Source organism: Schistocerca gregaria, chromosome 4, assembly GCF_023897955.1.
Source record: "Schistocerca gregaria isolate iqSchGreg1 chromosome 4, iqSchGreg1.2, whole genome shotgun sequence".
NCBI lineage: Eukaryota > Metazoa > Arthropoda > Insecta > Orthoptera > Acrididae > Schistocerca > Schistocerca gregaria.
In genome coordinates, this window is record NC_064923.1 from 197,866,115 (window position 1) to 197,886,110 (window position 19,996).

The 19,996-nt window shown below is 47.6% G+C and overlaps 1 protein-coding gene and 3 non-coding genes across 4 annotated transcripts in view; all 4 read right to left on the reverse strand.

The window, feature by feature from the left end:
• LOC126267215 (peptidoglycan recognition protein 1-like) overlaps positions 1 to 19,996 on the reverse strand; it is a 108,315-nt gene that overhangs the window by 35,836 nt on the left and 52,483 nt on the right. The window lies entirely within an intron of this gene.
• On the reverse strand, positions 11,411 to 11,485 carry Trnas-cga (transfer RNA serine (anticodon CGA)). The gene has a single exon. It is a non-coding gene; the product is annotated as a tRNA-Ser (tRNA).
• On the reverse strand, positions 11,712 to 11,786 carry Trnas-cga (transfer RNA serine (anticodon CGA)). Its single transcript has one exon. It is a non-coding gene; the product is annotated as a tRNA-Ser (tRNA).
• Trnas-cga (transfer RNA serine (anticodon CGA)) lies at positions 14,433 to 14,507 on the reverse strand. Its single transcript has one exon. It is a non-coding gene; the product is annotated as a tRNA-Ser (tRNA).

The following is a 19,996-nucleotide window of genomic DNA, read 5'->3' on the forward strand; positions in this document are numbered from 1 at the left end:
ACGTTTCAGCAGGATAATGCACGACCGCATATGGCAGGTCCTGTACGGGCCTTTCTGGATACAGAAAACGTTCGACTGCTGCCCTGGCCAGCACATTCTCCTGATCTCTCACCAATTGAAAACGTCTGGTCAATGGTGGCCGAGCAACTGGCTCGTCACAATACGCCAGTCACTACTCCTGATGAACTGTGGTATAGTGTTGAAGCTGCATGGGCAGCTGTACCTGTACACGCCTTCCAAGCTCTGTTTGACTCAATCCCCAGGCGTTTCAAGGCCGTTATTACGGCCAGAGGTGGTTGTTCTGGGTACTGATTTTTCAGCATCTATGTACCCAAATTGCGTGAAAATGTAATCAAATGCAGTTCTAGTATAATATATTTGTCCAATGAATACCCGTTTATCATCTTCGTTTTTTCTTGGTGTAGCAATTTTAATGGACAGTAGTGTAATTAATATTGGTAGATACTAGACAGTGGTTGTGGTGTAGAAAGAATGGAGGAGAGAATGGCAATGGACAGAAAGGAAAGTACAGAGTGGCAATGGTACGTAGTGTAAGTGCACTGATAAGGAATGAGGAGTTTCTGCGCAGAATCGGCGAGGAAACGGGAAAAGATGGTAAGACATCAGGGAGTATCTTCTAATGTACTAGAGGCGGTGTAGCCACCAGATAACTACTGAGGGCGGTGATGCAGTTGCTACTCTGAGGTGAAGAGGTTGACTCAGGAGAGGAATTCGTGGCGGGCTGCATCATATCAGTTACAAGACTAAAAAAAAAGTGCCGTTTATGGAATATTGGTGCTCGCGAGCACATGTGAGGAGCGTGTGTGAGATGTGCTAATTGTCACCTACGTGGTTGGCACACTAGTGCAGCAGCAAGAACTGTCATTGCAAAGACATTCCACTCATAATTATCTTACCGTAGCGATGATACAGAAGAGACCAATTAAGGACGGTTTCGTAGAAGACCGGCATCTTTAATCATACGATATCAGTAATAGATCTTAGGTTTATAGCTTCCCGAGTCACAATTCCTTTTGACTTCGATGTAATTCAGAGAACAGTTTTCTCTATCTGTAGTATAGTTACAAACCATTAATTTTCTTTACACATACATTCCTGATACATAATCCTACTTCCTATCGCCCTATTTGAAAGTCCGAGTACTATTATTAATACAATCCCACAATTCGTAATGACTTCCTAAATAAACCAATGACCTGAACTCATTCTGTATTTCCGAAACTGTTTGTTCATCAACACAGATACAAAGCAATTTCGGACAGTAAACGGTTTCGACCGTGGAACGGTCACTTCAGAACAGAACTTTTTGTAAAAGCACATACAATGATTAGCCAAAACTCTATGATCACTGCCCACAATGACGTCTCCTGCCGCCCGGTGGCGTTAAGGGTACGTGGCGCGGTAACAAAATTATGCAAGCGGAACAGACACGGGCGGTGGATCACCCTAGGGAAGATATGAGCTGCAAATGAGAAATACAGTGAGATAAGGGACTTTGACGAACGTCAGATTATTATTAAGCAGAGGCTGTGGACGAACATCTCGAAAACGGCAAAGCTGGTCGAATGTTCACGTGCTACTGCCGCCAGTACCTACGGAAAGAGGTACAAGGACAGTGAAACTACCCCTAGGCGCTAAATGGTTGGACGTCCACGACTCGTGACGCCTCGTTTCGGAGGCTTGTTTGTTCTATAAAGTGGGATATGTGGTGATTTGTGGTATCTCTGCCGAAAGAGTACAATGCTGGTGCAAGTACAAGTTTTTCGGAGCACACCGTTCATCGTGCACAGTTAAACATGGGGCTCTGCAGCTGACCACCCCTACGTGCCCACATGTTGACACAACGACATCGTAAGTTTCGATTTCAGTGGGAACGGAACTACCGAGATTCGACAGTCGATCTATGAAAACGTGTCTGTGCTTCGGGTAAATCACATTTCTGCTACACTAGATCGCTGGTCGTCTCCAGAAAGGCCGTCATCGAGGTGAACGGCGGCTCGAAACGTGTGGGGCACCACGAACGCAGGCTGGTGGGGACATTATTATACTATGGGAGACATTATGCCGCGACTGCATGGGACCTGTGGTAGTAATCGAAGACACACTGACAGCTGTGTACTGCCTGCATCCCTTCATGCTTGATGCCTTCCCTGATAGCGATATCATCAAAAATGGCTCTGAGCACTATGGGACTTAACATCTATGGTCATCAGTCCCCTAACTAACCTAAGGACGTCACACAACACCCGGCCATCACGAGGCAGAGAAAATCCCTGACCCCGCCGGGAATCGAACCCGGGAACCCGGGCGTGGGAAGAGCGATATCATCTTTCAGCAGTATAATTGTCCTTGTCTCAGAGCCAGAACCATCCTACAGTGGTTTGAGGAGCGTCATAGTGAACTCAAGTTGATGTCTCGGCGATCAAATTCGCATTATTTAAATCTTGTGGAACACATTTCGGTCGCTATAGGGCACAATCACAGCGTGCGCTAATCATAGGCCCGCTATTTACGCGAATTACATGGCCTGTGCTTAAACATGTAATGTCACGTACCTCCACAAACGAACCAAAAAAATGTCGGATCCCTGATATGCAAAATCATTGATGTATTTCGTCCAAAGGAGGAAAAAATAAGCTATTAAGCATAATTTTTTGGCTCGTCAGTGTCGACCGCCTAGCGTTGAACGTGCTTCTTACAAAACATGGCACAGTGAACCGGTGAAATGATCGTTGGTAGAAACCAGTGAATATGAAATTAGTTTATGAATGTCTGTGTGTGTAGACAGTTTTGAGAATTTATAAATTGTGATCGTATTTTACTCTGCTGCTGTCTGCTATTGTTGCACTGCTTGCGAACCCTCATTGTCCGGAATTTTACTATTTCGAGTGATCAGCTTCATCCTCCTTGCATGGATTAATCTGAACGCTACTGGAATGAGATTTCCCGGATACCGATAGCTCCTTATCGCTTCTGACTACCGCATACGTATCGCCAGATTACGTTGCTAAACAGCCGGTCTCGATTTCTTCAGCGTCTTTAATGAAGCATCGCTGGTAGGATGCTTCCAGTGTGAAAAGGAAACTCACAATTCTGAGTTAAACGGGTTGATTTTTTATTGCACCATAGACAGGAAAGAGAACTAAATCACTGATTCCTATCCGAAATACGCCTTATTTTCTGCCCTTTGAAACTTGTACATCTTCCACATTATTTTAAGGAGTGTCTTCTCATTTTTGGGGTGTCTTAGTTAGGTGCAGAACGAGGTAGCGCAGTGGTTAGCACAACAGACTCACATTCGGGAGGACGATGGTTCGAATCCCCGTGTAGATATACTGATTTAGGTTTACCGTAATTTACTTAACGAAAATTCCGGGATGGTTCCTATGGAAAGGGCATGGCCAATATCTTTCCCAGCCGTCCTTAACCCGAGCTTGTGCTCCACCTCTCCTTGTCAACGGAACGTTAAACTCTTATCTTCCTCCTTTTTTTTCCACTGTGGGTGATAAAGGCCATGGGATAGAGATATGCGCACACAAGATATAAGAAAGCAGTGTATTGGTGGAGATTTCATTTGTACTACGGAGATTCATGTGAAAAGGTTTCCACACGACGAGAATTAACAGACTTTGAACGGAAAACGGTAGTTGGAGCTAGACACATGGGACATTCGATTTCGAAATTCGTTAGGGAATTCAATATTCCGAGATCCTCATTGTCAAGGGAACACCAGATTTCAGGCGTAACCTTTCACCATGGACAAAGCAACGGCTGACATCCTTCACTTAACGACGAGAGCAACGGCCTTTGCGCAGAGTTGTCAGTCCTAACAAACAAGCAACATTGTGTGAAATAACTGCAAAAATCAATGTGGGACATCAGCTAGTACAATGTGGTGAAATTTGCCGCCAATAGGCTATAGCACCAAACGACCGCACGACATTGTCCCGGAGCGGCTTTCCTGAACTCGTGATTTATCGTTTAGTTAGGCCCTAGGCAACTGGGAAACCGCGGCCTCGTCAGATGATTCCCGGTTTGAGCTAGTAAGAGCTAATGGTTGGTTTTGAGTGTGGCGCAGATCCCACGTGAGCCCAGCTTCTCAACAAGTCAATGTGCAAGCGGTGGTGGCCCTATAATAGTGTGGGCTCTGTTTACGTGGAATGGACTGGGCCCTCTTGTGCAACGTAACCGATCATTGACTGGAAATGGTTGTGTTTGGCTACTTGGATACTACTTGCAGCCATTCATGGACTTCATGTTCTCAAACAACGACTTCATATCACGGGATCACAATTGTTCTCGATGAAGAACATTCTGGGCAATTCGAGCGAATTATTTGGCCACCTAGAACATCCGATATGAATCTCAGCAAACATTTATGGGATATAACTGAGAGATTAATTCGCGCAAAACATCCTGCACCAGCGATTGTGGAAGGGTATAGAAGCAGCGTGGGTCACTATTTCTGAAGAGGACTTCCAACGATTGTAGAGTCCATTCCATGTCGAGTTGCTGCTCACGATATTAGGAGGTATCCCAAGACTTTTCACCTCAGTGTGTGATAGATGTTGTTGTTCACGTTGACGGGGTCTTCAGTCCAAAGACTGGTTTCATGCAATTCAAATGGCTCTGAACACTATGGGACTTTACTTCTGAAGTCATCAGTCCCCTAGACCTTAGAACCACTTAAACCTAGCTAACCTAAGGACATCACACACATCCATGCCAGAGGTAGGATTCCAACCTGCGACCGTAGCGATCGCGCGATTTCAGTCTGTAGCGCCTAGAACCGCTCCGCCACTTCGGTCAGCTTGGGGTTTCATGCAGCTCTCCACCCCAGTCTATCTCGTGAAAGCCTCTTCATTTCTGCATAACTATCGTGACACTGGTCCATTCAACTGAACTTACTACATGCAAATTTGGTCTCCTTTTACTACTTTTACCCTCCACACATCTCTCTGTTACCAAACTCATGTTCCCTTCATGCCTCAGGGTGCGTCCCTTAAGCCGACCCCTTCTTTGGTGAAGTATTACAGCAACTTTTACCGATCTATTCGATTCATTACCTCCTCATTGATTATTCGATGTGGCCATTTAATTTTTGACAATCTTATGAAGACAGTATTTCAAAATTTTCTATTCTCTTCTTGTATGACCTGCTTATCGCCATTATTTACCATGGAAGCGATGTGGAGGAGTCGATGTGCACGTTTCAAATGGTTCAAATGGCTCTGAGCACTATGCGACATAACGTCTGAGGTCATCAGTCGCCTAGAACTTAGAACTACTTAAACCTAACTAACCTAAGGACATCACACACATCCATGCCCGCGGCACAATTCGAAAGGGCGACCGTAGCGGTTGCTCGGCTCCAGACTGTAGCGCCTAGAACCGCACGGCCACTCCGGCCAGCGCTCTCGTTTCACTTTCGTACAAAGCCACGCGCCAAGCAAATACTTCCAGAAAAGAATTTGTAATAATCGACTTCCTATTCGTGTTAACAGATATACACTCCTAGAAATTGAAATAAGAACACCGTGAATTCATTGTCCCAGGAAGGGGAAACTTTATTGACACATTCCTGGGGTCAGATACATCACATGATCACACTGACAGAACCATAGGCACATAGGCAACAGAGCATGCATAATGTCGGCACTTGTACATTGTATATCCACCTTTCGCAGCAATGCAGGCTGCTGTTCTCCCATGGAGACGATCGTAGAGATGCTGGATGTAGTCCTGTGGAACGGCTTGCCATGCCATTTGCACCTGGCGCCTCAGTTGGACCAGCGTTCGTGCTGGACGTGCAGACCGCGTGAGACGACGCTTCATCCAGTCCCAAACATGCTCAATGGGGGACAGATCCGGAGATCTTGCTGGCCAGGGTAGTTGACTTACACCTTCTAGAGCACGTTGGGTGGCACGGGATACATGCGGACGTGCATTGTCCTGTTGGAACAGCAAGTTCCCTTGCCGGTCTAGGAATGGTAGAACGATGGGTTCGATGACGGTTTGGATGTACCGTGCACTATTCAGTGTCCCCTCGACGATCACCAGAGGTGTACGGCCAGTGTAGGAGATCGCTCCCCACACCATGATGCCGGGTGTCGGCCCTGTGTGCCTCGGTCGTATGCAGTCCTGATTGTGGCGCTCACATGCACGACGCCAAACACGCATACGACCATCATTGGCACCAAGGCAGAAGCGACTCTCATCGCTGAAGACGACACGTCTCCATTCGTCCCTCCATTCACGCCTGTCGCGACACCACTGGAGGCGGGCTGCACGATGTTGGGGCGTGAGCGGAAGATGGCCTAACGCTGTGCGGGACCGTAGCCCAGCTTCATGGAGACGGTTGCGAATGGTCCTCGCCGATACCCCAGGAGCAACAGTGTCCCTAATTTGCTGGGAAGTGGCGGTGCGGCCCCTACGGCATTGCGTAGGATCCTACGGTCTTGGCGCGCATCCGTGCGTCGCTGCGGTCCGGTCCCAGGTCGACGGGTACGTGCACCTTCCGCCGACCACTGGCGACAACATCGATGTACTGTGGAGACCTCACGCCCCACGTGTTGAGCAACTTTGCGGTACGTCCACCCGGCCTGCGGCATGCCCACTACACGCCCTCGCTCAAAATCCGTCAACTGCACATACGGTTCACGTCCACGCTGTCGCGGCATGCTACCTGTGTTAAAGACTGCGATGGAGCTCCGTATGCCACGCCAAACTGGCTGACACTGACGGCGGCGGTGCACAAATGCTGCGCAGCTAGCGCCATTCGACGGCCAACACCGCGGTTCCTGGTGTGTCCGTTGTGCCGTGCGTGTGATCATTGAAACTTCCTGGCAGATTAAAACTGTGTGCCCGACCAAGACTCGAACTCGGGACTTTTGCCTTTCGCGGGCAAGTGCTCTACCAACTGAGCTACCGAAGCACGACTCACGCCCGCTACTTACAGCTTTACTTCTCCCAGTACCTCGTCTCCTACCTTCCAAACTTTACAGAAGATCTCCTGCGAACCATGCAGAACTAGCACACCTGAAAGAAAGGATATTGCGGAGACATGGCTTAGCCACAGCCTGGGGGATGTTTCCAGAATGAGGTTTTCACTCTGCAGGAGAGTGTGCGCTGATATGAAACTTCCTGGCAGATTAAAACTGTGTGCCCGACAGAGACTCGAACTCGGGACCTTTGCCTTTCGCGGGCAAGTGCAATACCAACTGAGCAACCGAAGCACGACTCACGCCCGGTACTCACAGCTTTACTTCTGCCACTACCTCGTCTCCTACCTTCCAAACTTTACAGAAGCTCTCCTGCGAACCATGCCGAACTAGCACTCCTGAAAGAAAGGATACTGCGGAGACATGGCTTAGCCACAGCCTGGAGGATGTTTCCAGAATGAGATTTTCACTCTGCAGCGGAGTGTGCACTGATATGAAACTTCCTGGCAGATTAAAACTGTGTGCTCGACCGAGACTCGAACTCGGGAACTTTGCCTTTCAGGGGCAAGTGCTCTACCAACTGAGCTACCGAAGCACGACTCACGCCCGCTACTTACAGCTTTACTTCTGCCAGTACCTCGTCTCCTACCTTCCAAACTTTACAGAAGCTCTCCTGCGAACCATGCAGAACTAGCAGTCCTGAAAGAAAGGATACTGCGGAGATATGGCTTAGCCACAGCCTGGGGGATGTTTCCAGAATGAGATTTTCACTCTGCAGCGGAGTGTGCGCTGATATGAAACTTCCTGGCAGATTAAAACTGTGTGCCCGACCAAGACTCGAACTCGGGACCTTTGCCTTTCGCGTGCAAGTGCTCTACCAACTGAGCTACCGAAGCACGACTCACGCCCGGTACTCACAGCTTTACTTCTGCCAGTACCTCGTCTCCTACCTTCCAAACTTTACAGAAGCTCTCCTGCGAACCATGCAGAACTAGCACTCCTGAAAGAAAGGATATTGCGGAGACATGGCTTAGCCACAGCCTGGGGGATGTTTCCAGAATGAGGTTTTCACTCTGCAGGAGAGTGTGCGCTGATATGAAACTTCCTGGCAGATTAAAACTGTGTGCAAGACAGAGACTCGAACTCGGGACCTTTGCCTTTCGCGGGCAAGTGCAATACCAACTGAGCAACCGAAGCACGACTCACGCCCGGTACTCACAGCTTTACTTCTGCCACTACCTCGTCTCCTACCTTCCAAACTTTACAGAAGCTCTCCTGCGAACCATGCCGAACTAGCACTCCTGAAAGAAAGGATACTGCGGAGACATGGCTTAGCCACAGCCTGGAGGATGTTTCCAGAATGAGATTTTCACTCTGCAGCGGAGTGTGCACTGATATGAAACTTCCTGGCAAATTAAAACTGTGTGCTCGACCGAGACTCGATCTCGGGAACTTTGCCTTTCAGGGGCAAGTGCTCTACCAACTGAGCTACCGAAGCACGACTCACGCCCGCTACTTACAGCTTTACTTCTGCCAGTACCTCGTCTCCTACCTTAAAAACTTTACAGAAGCTCTCCTGCGAACCATGCAGAACTAGCAGTCCTGAAAGAAAGGATACTGCGGAGATATGGCTTAGCCACAGACTGGGGGATGTTTCCAGAATGAGATTTTCACTCTGCAGCGGAGTGTGCGCTTATATGAAACTTCCTGGCAGATTAAAACTGTGTGCCCGACCAAGACTCGAACTCGGGACCTTTGCCTTTCGCGTGCAAGTGCTCTACCAACTGAGCTACCGAAGCACGACTCACGCCCGGTACTCACAGCTTTACTTCTGCCAGTACCTCGTCTCCTACCTTCCAAACTTTACAGAAGCTCTCCTGCGAACCATGCAGAACTAGCACCCCTGAAAGAAAGGATATTGCGGAGACATGGCTTAGCCACAGCCTGGGGGATGTTTCCAGAATGAGATTTTCACTCTGCAGCGGAGTGTGCGCTGATATGAAACTTCCTGGCAGATTAAAACTGTGTGCCCGACCAAGACTCGAACTCGGGACCTTTGCCTTTCGCGGGCAAGTGCTCTACCAACTGAGCTACCGAAGCACGACTTACGCCCGGTACTCACAGGTTTACTTCTGCCAGTACCTCGTCTCCTACCTTCCAAACTTTACAAAAGCCCTCCTGCGAACCATGCAGAATTAGCACTCCTGAAAGAATGGATATTGCGGAGACATGGCTTAGCCACAGCCTGGGGGATGCTTCCAGAATGAGATTTTCACTCTGCAGCGGAGTGTGCGCTTATATGAAACTTCCTGGCAGATTAAAACTGTGAACTGTGTGCCCGACCGAGACTCGAACTCGGGAACTTTGCCTTTTGCGGGCAAGTGCTCTACCAACTGAGCTACCGAAGCACGACTCACGCCCGGTACTCACAGCTTTACTTCTGCCAGTACCTCGTCTCCTACCTTCCAAACTTTACAGAAGCTCTCCCGCGAAACATGCAGAACTAGCACTCCTGAAAGAAAGGATATTGCGGAGACATGGCTTAGCCACAGCCTGGGGGATGTTTCCAGAATGAGATTTTCACTCTGCAGCGGAGTGTGCGCTGATATCAAACTTCCTGGCAGATTAAAACTGTGTGCCCGACCGAGACTCGAACTCGGGACCTTTGCCTTTCGCGTGCAAGTGCTCTACCAACTGAGCTACCGAAGCACGACTCACGCCCGGTACTCACAGCTTTACTTCTGCCAGTACCTCGTCTCCTACCTTCCAAACTTTACAGAAGCTCTCCTGCGAACCATGCAGAACTAGCACTCCTGAAAGAAAGGATATTGCGGAGACATGGCTTAGCCACAGCCTGGGGGATGTTTCCAGAATGAGGTTTTCACTCTGCAGGAGAGTGTGCGCTGATATGAAACTTCCTGGCAGATTAAAACTGTGTGCAAGACAGAGACTCGAACTCGGGACCTTTGCCTTTCGCGGGCAAGTGCAATACCAACTGAGCAACCGAAGCACGACTCACGCCCGGTACTCACAGCTTTACTTCTGCCACTACCTCGTCTCCTACCTTCCAAACTTTACAGAAGCTCTCCTGCGAACCATGCCGAACTAGCACTCCTGAAAGAAAGGATACTGCGGAGACATGGCTTAGCCACAGCCTGGAGGATGTTTCCAGAATGAGATTTTCACTCTGCAGCGGAGTGTGCACTGATATGAAACTTCCTGGCAAATTAAAACTGTGTGCTCGACCGAGACTCGATCTCGGGAACTTTGCCTTTCAGGGGCAAGTGCTCTACCAACTGAGCTACCGAAGCACGACTCACGCCCGCTACTTACAGCTTTACTTCTGCCAGTACCTCGTCTCCTACCTTAAAAACTTTACAGAAGCTCTCCTGCGAACCATGCAGAACTAGCAGTCCTGAAAGAAAGGATACTGCGGAGATATGGCTTAGCCACAGACTGGGGGATGTTTCCAGAATGAGATTTTCACTCTGCAGCGGAGTGTGCGCTTATATGAAACTTCCTGGCAGATTAAAACTGTGTGCCCGACCAAGACTCGAACTCGGGACCTTTGCCTTTCGCGTGCAAGTGCTCTACCAACTGAGCTACCGAAGCACGACTCACGCCCGGTACTCACAGCTTTACTTCTGCCAGTACCTCGTCTCCTACCTTCCAAACTTTACAGAAGCTCTCCTGCGAACCATGCAGAACTAGCACTCCTGAAAGAAAGGATATTGCGGAGACATGGCTTAGCCACAGCCTGGGGGATGTTTCCAGAATGAGATTTTCACTCTGCAGCGGAGTGTGCGCTGATATGAAACTTCCTGGCAGATTAAAACTGTGTGCCCGACCAAGACTCGAACTCGGGACCTTTGCCTTTCGCGGGCAAGTGCTCTACCAACTGAGCTACCGAAGCACGACTTACGCCCGGTACTCACAGGTTTACTTCTGCCAGTACCTCGTCTCCTACCTTCCAAACTTTACAAAAGCCCTCCTGCGAACCATGCAGAATTAGCACTCCTGAAAGAATGGATATTGCGGAGACATGGCTTAGCCACAGCCTGGGGGATGCTTCCAGAATGAGATTTTCACTCTGCAGCGGAGTGTGCGCTTATATGAAACTTCCTGGCAGATTAAAACTGTGAACTGTGTGCCCGACCGAGACTCGAACTCGGGAACTTTGCCTTTTGCGGGCAAGTGCTCTACCAACTGAGCTACCGAAGCACGACTCACGCCCGGTACTCACAGCTTTACTTCTGCCAGTACCTCGTCTCCTACCTTCCAAACTTTACAGAAGCTCTCCTGCGAAACATGCAGAACTAGCACTCCTGAAAGAAAGGATATTGCGGAGACATGGCTTAGCCACAGCCTGGGGGATGTTTCCAGAATGAGATTTTCACTCTGCAGCGGAGTGTGCGCTGATATCAAACTTCCTGGCAGATTAAAACTGTGTGCCCGACCGAGACTCGAACTCGGGACCTTTGCCTTTCGCGGGCAAGTGCTCTACCAACTGAGCTACCGAAGCACGACTCACGCCCGGTACTCACATCTTTATTTCTGCCAGTACCTCGTCTCCTACCTTCCAAACTTTACAGAAGCTCTCCTGCGAACAATGCAGAACTAGCACTCCTGAAAGAAAGGATATTGCGGAGACATGGCTTAGCCACAGCCTGGGGGATGTTTCCAGAATGAGATTTTCACTCTGCAGCGGAGTGTGCGCTGATATGAAACTTCCTGGCAGATTAAAACTGTGTGCCCGACCGAGACTCGAACTCGGGGCCTTTGCCTTTCGCGGGCAAGTGCTCTACCAACTGAGCTACCGAAGCACGACTCACGCCCGGTACTCACAGCTTTACTTCTGCCAGTACCTCGTCTCCTACCTTCCAAACTTTACAGAAGCTCTCCTGCGAACCATGCAGAACTAGCACACCTGAAAGAAAGGATATTGCGGAGACATGGCTTAGCCACAGCCTGGGGGAAGTTTCCAGAATGAGATTTTCACTCTTCAGCGGAGTGTGCGCTGATATGAAACTTCCTGGCAGATTAAAACTGTGTGCCCGACTGAGACTCGAATTCGGGACCTTTGCCTTTCGTGGGCAAGTGCTCTACCAACTGAGCTACCGAAGCACGACTCACGCCCGGTACCCACAGCCTTACTTCTGCCAGTACCTCGTCTCCTACCTTCCAAACTTTACAGAAGCTCTCCTGCGAACCATGCAGAACTAGCAATCCTGAAAGAAAGAATATTGTTGAGACGTGGGTAAGCCACAGCCTGGGGGATGTTTCCAGAATGAGATTTTCACTTTGCAGCGGAGTTTGCGCTGATATGAAACTTCCTGGCAGATTAAAACAGTGTGCCCGACCGAGACTCGAACTCGGGAACTTTGCCTTTCGCGGGCAAGTGCTCTACCAACTGAGCAACCGAAGCACGACTCACGGCCGGTACTCACAGCTTTACTTCTGCCAGTACTTCGTCTCCTACCTTCCAAACTTTACAGAAGCTCTCCTGCGAACCATGCAGAACTAGCACTCCTGAAAGAAAGGATATTGCGGAGACATGGCTTAGCCACAGCTTGGGGGATGTTTCCAGAATGAGATTTTCACTCTGCAGCGGAGTGTGCGCTGATATGAAACTTCCTGGCAGATTAAAACTGTGTGCCCGACCGAGATTCGAACTCGGGAACTTTGCCTTTTGCGGGCAAGTGCTCTACCAACTGAGCAACCGAAGCAGGACCCACGCCAGGCACTCACAACTTTACTTCTGCCAGTACCTCGTCTCCAACCTTCCAAACATTACCGAAGCTCTCCTGCGAACCATGCAGAACTGGCACTCCTGAAAGAAAGGATATTGCGGAGACATGGCTTAGCCACAGCCTGGGGGATGCTTCCAGAATGAGATTTTCACTCTGCAGCGGAGTGTGCGCTGACATGAAACTTCCTGGCAGATTAAAACTGTGTCCACGACCGAGACTCGAACTGGGGACCTTTGCCTTTCATGGGCAAGTGCTCTACCAACTGAGCGACCGAAGCAGGACTCACATCCGGTAATCACAGCTTTACTTCTGCCAGTACCTCGTCTCCTACCTTCCAAACTTTACAGAAGCTCTCCTGCGAACCATGCAGAACTAGCACTCCTGAAAGAAAGGATATTGCGGAGACATGGCTTAGCCACAGCCTGGGGGATGTTTCCAGAATGAGATTTTCATTCTGCATCAAAGTGTGCGCTGATATGAAACTTCCTGGCAGATTAAAACTGTGTGCCCGACCGAGACTCGAACTCGGGACCTTTGCCTGTCGTGGGCAAGTGCTCTACCAGCTGAGCTACCGAAGCTCGACTCACGCCCCGTACTCACAGCTTTACTTCTGCCAGTACCTCGTCTCCTACCTTCCAAACTTTACAGAAGCTCTCCTGCGAACCATGCAGAACTAGCACTCTGAAAGAAAGGATAGTGCAGAGACATTGCTTAGCCACAGCCTGGGGGATGCTTCCAGAATGAGATTTTCACTCTGCAGCGGAGTGTGCGCTGATATGAAACTTCCTGGCAGATTAAAACTGTGAACTGTGTGCCCGACCGAGACTCGAACTCGGGACCTTTGCCTTTCGTGGGCAAGTGCTCTACCAACTGAGCTACCGAAGCTCGACTCACGCCCCGTACTCACAGCTTTACTTCTGCCAGTACATCGTCTCCTACCTTCCAAACTTTACAGAAGCTCTCCTGCGAACCATGCAGAACTAGCACTCTGAAAGAAAGGATAGTGCAGAGACATTGCTTAGCCACAGCCTGGGGGATGCTTCCAGAATGAGATTTTCACTCTGCAGCGGAGTGTGCGCTGATATGAAACTTCCTGGCAGATTAAAACTGTGAACTGTGTGCCCGACCGAGACTCGAACTCGGGAACTTTGCCTTTTGCGGGCAAGTGCTCTACCAACTGAGCTACCGAAGCACGACTCACGCCCGGTACTCACAGCTTTACTTCTGCCAGTACCTCGTCTCCTACCTTCCAAACTTTACAAAAGCCCTCCTGCGAACCATGCAGAATTAGCACTCCTGAAAGAATGGATATTGTGGAGACATGGCTTAGCCACAGCCTGGGGGATGTTTCCAGAATGAGATTTTCACTCTGCAGCGGAGTGTGCGCTGATATGAAACTTCCTGGCAGATTAAAACTGTGTGCTCGACAGAGACTCGAACTCGGGACCTTTGCCTTTCGTGGGCAAGTGCTCTACCAACTGAGCTACCGAAGCACAACTCACGCCCGGTACTCACAGCTTTACTTCTGCCAGTACCTCGTCTCCTACCTTCCAAACTTTACAGAAGCTCTCCTGCGAACCATGCAGAACTAGCACTCCTGAAAGAAAGGATATTGCGGAGACATGGCTTAGCCACAGCCTGGGGGATGTTTCCAGAATGAGATTTTCACTCTGCAGCGGAGTGTGCGCTTATATGAAACTTCCTGGCAGATTAAAACTGTGTGCCCGACCGAGACTCGAACTCGGGACCTTTGCCTTTCGCGGGCAAGTGCTCTACCAACTGAGCTACCGAAGCACGACTCACGCCCGGTACTCACAGCTTTACTTCTGCCAGTACCTCGTCTCCTACCTTCCAAACTTTACAGAAGCTCTCCTGCGAACCATGCAGAACTAGCACACCTGAAAGAAAGGATATTGCGGAGACATGGCTTAGCCACAGCCTGGGGGAAGTTTCCAGAATGAGATTTTCACTCTTCAGCGGAGTGTGCGCTGATATGAAACTTCCTGGCAGATTAAAACTGTGTGCCCGACAGAGACTCGAACTCGGGACCTTTGCCTTTCGCAGGCAATTGCTCTACCAACTGAGCTACCGAAGCACAACTCACGCCCGGTACTCACAGCTTTACTTCTGCCAGTACCTCGTCTCCTACCTTCCAAACTTTACAGAAGCTCTCCTGCGAACCATGCAGAACTAGCACTCCTGAAAGAAAGGATATTGCGGAGACATGGCTTAGCCACAGCCTGGGGGATGTTTCCAGAATGAGATTTTCATTCTGCATCAAAGTGTGCGCTGATATGAAACTTCCTGGCAGATTAAAACTGTGTGCCCGACTGAGACTCGAACTCGGGACCTTTGCCTTTCGTGGGCAAGTGCTCTACCAACTGAGCTACCGAAGCTCGACTCACGCCCCATACTCACAGCTTTACTTCTGCCACTACCTCGTCTCCTACCTTCCAAACTTTACAGAAGCTCTCTTGCGAACCATGCAGAACTAGCACTCTGAAAGAAAGGATAGTGCAGAGATATTGCTTAGCCACAGCCTGGGGTATGTTTCCAGAACGAGATTTTCACTCTGCAGTGGAGTGTGCGCTGATATGAAACTTCCTGGCAGATGAAAACTGTGTGCCCGACCGAGACTCGAACTCGGGACATTTGCCTTTCGCGGGCAAGTGCTCTACCACCTGAACTACCGAAGCATGACTCACGCCCGTTACTCACAGCTTTACTTCTGCCAGTACCTCGTCTCCTACCTTCCAAACTTTACAGAAACTCTCCTGCGAACCATGCAGAACTAGCACATAAACTAAGGTCTTTAGATCGGTATCGTGATTCGCAAGCGTGACAGATGCAACAGTGTTTGTGTTCTGTGGTACAGAAGTCAACATAGACTTCGAGTCTATCGTTGGTTGCAAGAGAGACGTTGCAGTGAGCACAGTAAAAGTGGTGTGGTTTCTTGATATAATAGACGTGTATTGCAATGTATAATTCGATCGCGTAACATGGATTCAAAAAGAACCGAAATACCATTGGAGGTGAGGAAAATTACGTTTTATTGAGCTCAGTGAAAAGGGCTTTTCATGGCGGAAAATGGAGGAAATTGTTAGAAAGAGCCATGCAAGTGTCCAAACCGTAATTAGAAATTACAGGGATCGAGGAAGTGTAGAAAACAAAGCTGGATGTGGACGACCAACAAAATTGTCTAGCGGGGGCGCCGACACATCATTAGAAAAGTTAATGAGGATCCCAGAATTACAGCCACAATGTTGGCATTGGATGTCGCAAACACTAGTGGAAATAATGTTCATCCCATAACAGTACGAAGACTGCTGCACAATCAAGGATTTGTAAGTAGAACTGCAAGGAAGAAACCGTTTATAAGCGGGTTAAATGAACAGAAGCGCCTAGAATTTTGAAACTCTGCCCCGAAATAAAGATTCCACATTTTGGAATACAGTACTTTTCACTGAAGAGAGTAAGGCTAACATGTTACAGTGTGACGGACAGCAAATGTTGTGGCGAAAAAGGAATGAAAGTTGGAAGAAGAGAAATCTTGTCCCATCAGTGAAGTATGGTGGTGGAAATATTCTTGTGTGTGGTTGCATATCTGGAGCTGTAGTTGCGAATTTAGTATTTATTGAAGGTATTATGGATAAATGGAAGTATATCACCATCTTAAAGGAGAATCTGATGCAATCTGCGGAGATCCTGGGACTAAGAATAGTCAGGGTGTTTCAGCGAGACAATGACCCAAGCATGCGGCCGTTGTCGTAAGAGAATGGCTGCTTTACAATGTACCAAAACAGTTGCATTCGCCTCTCCAGTTACCAGACATTAACCAATGGAACATCTTTGGGGAGAACTAAAGCATAGGATAAAAAAATACAAAATCAAAAGCAACGATGATTTCAAAGCAGCCTTAGTGAAAGAGAGGAATAACTTTAGACCTGCGTACACACACAAAAAAAAAAAAAAAAAAAAAAAAAAAAAAAAAAAAAAAATGGTGGAACCTATGCCTCGACGTTTGGAAGCCGTGGCTGAAACAGAAGGTGGCAATACAAAATAATAAATAGGACCTGAAAGTGAAGAACATGGCATGTTTACTTTTGTACCTGACCGCTGTTTCATTTGTATGCTCAAGATGTTAGTATATGGAATTATTATTAATTATGCAGTGTAAATGTTGTTTTTCAGTTCCTGACATGTCTGTTTACGTCACAGAAAGTGAATACATAATATTTTGATTGATTTTACCTTCAAGTGTTATTTTTAAGGGTGTGTGTAGACTGTAGTGTCCGGCTGTAGCTGGCTGGCGCTGCACGCGTCGTCGTGCTGTTAGCAAAGGCAGGCACTCGCCGCTGTCGTCTGCTACCAGAGCCCATTAACATCAGATTTCGCCACAATGTCTTAACAAGATATGTTCGTCGTACGTGCCACACTGGTTTTTGCGGTTGTTTCACGTAGTGTTTCTTATCTGTCATCACTAACAATTCTCTGCCGTCGGTTGTTGAGTGAAGGCCGTCGTGCCACTGCGTTGTGCGTAGTGAGACAATACGTACAATTTGATATTATCATCACACTCTTGACACCGTGGGTCTTCGACTATTGAATTCCCTAACTATTCCTTGCATGGAATGTCTCCGGCATCTAGCTCCAGCTACCATACCGCGTTCAAGGTCTGCTACTTCTCGCATGAATGTTCAAATGGCTCTGAGCACTATGGGACATAACATCTGAGGTCATCAGTCCCCTAGAACTTAGAACTGCTTAAACCTAACCGACCTAAGGACGTCACACACACCCATTCCCGAGGCAGGATTCGAACCTGCGACTGTATCAGTGGCGCGGTTCCAGACTGAAGGGCATAGAACCGCTCGGCCACAGCAGCCGGCCTCACATGAATCAATTGGTTACAAATAACAGTTCCCTAAATGCGCTGCCCTTTTGTAGCCCGGGCATGGGATACTTCCGCCGTCATTATATGTGCATATCGGTACATGGTGCGACAGTAAAGTAATGAGACTGATTTGAAAAAAAGATGTTGCTTACCATTTTAGTCAAGTTTAGTGTTGTCTCCTTCACAGTAGTTCCCTTCTGATTGCACACACTTTGTCCGGCGCTTCTGCCATTGATGGTAACATTTCTGGAAGTCATCTTCTGTAATATCCTCAAAGACCCTCGTCACAGCTTTTTGGACATCATGTGTTGTTTTAAAATGGTGTCCCTTGACCGCCGTTTTGACTCTTGGAAATAGAAAAAAGTCGCACTGAGCGATATCTGGTGAATAAGGTGACTGTGATAGTACTGAATTTGTTTTGAGGTTAAAAATTGCTGTACTGACAGAGAAGTATGGGATGGCAGATTATTGTGATGCAGAATCCAATTATCAGCAATGTTGGCACGGACACAAAGAACTCTTTTACAGGACTTTCTAAAATTTCTTTGTAGTAATATTGGTTAATTGTTTGTTCAGGAGGCACCCACTCTTTATGAACAATTTATGAACAGTCGACATCCACCGGTGAGGTTGATGGTCGTCCATTGCGTCTTCATCTTCAATATTCGTTCTGCCTTCACTAAACATTTTATGCCAAAACTTGAGTTCTTGACTTAATTTCCTCTCCAAAAGTCTTCTGAAGCTTACCGCAAGTTGTCGGCGCGTTTTCACCCAATTTAACGTAAAAGGAAATGGCATACCGTTGCGCAATATCATGCAGTTCCATTTCCGTGACGAGAGACATAAACACGCGTTGACTCATTACAACACAACTCACGACCGAGCAGTTGCATCGATGTGCCGCTTGGACTAGAAGCAGCTTATAGACCCAAGGTCAAAGGTATTGTGCCTATGCAAGCCTGCATGCTTGCCACATCTTGCAAAGAAAATCAGTCTGATTACTTTATTGTCGCACCTCGTATGCCGTGACTTTGGTTACTTCACTGTATGTGATGTCTACGTATTGAGCTAATGTATCAGCATACTCTGAAACAAATCTGACAGTCATGCAATTTTGACTGGAGGACTTGCCTTTATTATGTGATTTAAGCTGCTTTGGTGCACTGAGGATATTTACTTCTAAGTTACTCATGTTGGCAGTTGTAGATAAGAATTGTAGAATATGTTATTCGTGTACTTTGATGGAGTGTTAGAAAACCGTGTTTAGTAACACTGTTTTAGTGGCATAGCCATCATTGACATTACCATTGTTGTTGCGCAGTAAAAGTATTGACTGCGTCTTGCCGCTGTTGTACTTTAGATAATACCAAAATCTCTTTGGGTTTTCTGCCAGGTTTAGAGACAGAGTTTCATCGTGAAAACTATCAAAAGCATCTCGCATTGAAGTTCGAGCTAAAGTTTGAACTTCCGTAAAACTTTTCCTATCTTGGGGGTTTTACATTATTTTAAATTTGTCGTGCTTTCTTCGTTGCTTCCGCAACAAAGTTCTGACCCATTTTGAGTACCATGGGGGATCAGTATCATCACTTATTAACATATTTGGTATATATCTGTCTATTGCTGTCGATGCTATTTCTTTGAATTCAAACATCTGGTCTGCGTTTACATAGATCGGAAGCAGCGAAGACTCTCAGTTTTGTTTTGGCCACCCTGTAAATGACAGTAGAGTTCATTACTGATGGAAGGTGTTGTCTGCTAAGACCGGATGCACAGCTAATGAAATAAACGGAAGAATAAAAACGGCTTGAGACTCTTTTAGTTGCCTAAATAGATTTTTCCAAAAGAAGTTTCAAATGTATGCGAAACGGAAAGTTTACAATCAGTGTAAATTTTCACTCAGAGTAGTAGGCGTTTAACGTGGGAAGCTTTCAAAACAGAGTTTCTCACCAAGCAAAGGAGAGATGCTTGTAGGGAATCACTGGGAAAGACAGGGAAACTAATAAATGGAAGTGGGACGCTGTGTGACAGCAATAAAAATAAAATGGAGATGGATGGGACATTTAATCTGGCGAGTGGCTGGTAGTTGAACCAAAGAACTTCTTTCAAGAAACAAGAAAAGAAACAAGATGAGTAAGTAATCGGATGTCGGTGGGCGAACACAAATCCAGCAGTGGAGCAAAATGGCTGATGGCAGTGATCCAATAAGTATTATCGTCTGACGAAATAAGAACAAAAGAGATCATTAAAAAAATGATTTAGTCGAGACGAAACCATAATGGGGCACTGTTTTTACCCCTCAGAAAATTACGTTTACGTTTCTCAGAGAGAAGAAATTTTTTTAAAAAAGTTTCTGGCTTGCTGTTCACATTGTAATTCTGTCGGAGACGATA